This window comes from Bison bison, unplaced genomic scaffold (genome assembly GCF_000754665.1).
Source record: "Bison bison bison isolate TAMUID 2011002044 unplaced genomic scaffold, Bison_UMD1.0 scf7180017864383, whole genome shotgun sequence".
In the NCBI taxonomy this organism is placed as follows: Eukaryota; Metazoa; Chordata; class Mammalia; order Artiodactyla; family Bovidae; genus Bison; species Bison bison.
Genome location: NW_011494955.1, coordinates 6,069,080 through 6,069,335, shown reverse-complemented (window position 1 = coordinate 6,069,335; position 256 = coordinate 6,069,080).

Here is a 256-nt window from a genome sequence, read left to right as displayed (position 1 = left end):
TACCAGCCTGGCCAGGGAGGGGCATCCTCGAGGAGCCTCTCCCTCTCCACAGCCCCAAGGCCTGGGGCTGAGACTTGGTGGCAGCAGTTCCTCCCTCAGAGGGGCCCTGATACCCTCCATGTTGCTTCACGGACCCCTGTAACAATCCCCCCACCATAGATGCCCCCCTGTGCTCCCGTGTCCTGAGCACTCCCTTACCGCACAGCCCTGCCTCACAGGGCAGCTCTTCTGCGCCAAGCCCTGCATTAGGAGCTGG